The 270-nt window shown below is 40.4% G+C and overlaps 1 protein-coding gene and 1 long non-coding RNA gene across 2 annotated transcripts in view; one reads left to right on the forward strand and one right to left on the reverse strand.

Annotated features, from left to right (window-relative positions):
• Positions 1-270, reverse strand: part of LOC119594548 (transcription initiation factor TFIID subunit 10-like) — a gene marked incomplete in the record, with an annotated part of 45,035 nt that overhangs the window by 37,875 nt on the left and 6,890 nt on the right.
• The window catches only part of LOC119594549, a 29,256-nt gene extending 28,986 nt beyond the window's left edge, over positions 1-270 (forward strand). The window contains exon 2 of the long non-coding RNA XR_005230637.1: positions 175-270. This is a non-coding gene — a long non-coding RNA (uncharacterized LOC119594549). The remainder of the gene's footprint in view (positions 1-174) is intronic.

Here is a 270-nt window from a genome sequence, read left to right on the forward strand (position 1 = left end):
TAGGGAGGCGGATGCGTAAAGAATGAAAGGACGAGGGGATGAAGGAAATAAAGATAAAGAGATAAAAGAGAACGTGAAAAGAAAGGGGGACTCCATTGTTTTGCTCGAAATAATATTACACACAATCTACGCATTTGCATCTGAACGCTAACACGAACCTCTTCTCATTTCCAGGAACGACGAAAAGTAATCAAACCGACTCATAAAAGAAACAACACACAAACAGAAACCAAAGCAGCGATATACAAGAATCACCAACCAAAACCCACG

This window comes from Penaeus monodon, chromosome 34 (assembly GCF_015228065.2).
Source record: "Penaeus monodon isolate SGIC_2016 chromosome 34, NSTDA_Pmon_1, whole genome shotgun sequence".
NCBI classification, from domain to species: domain Eukaryota; kingdom Metazoa; phylum Arthropoda; class Malacostraca; order Decapoda; family Penaeidae; genus Penaeus; species Penaeus monodon.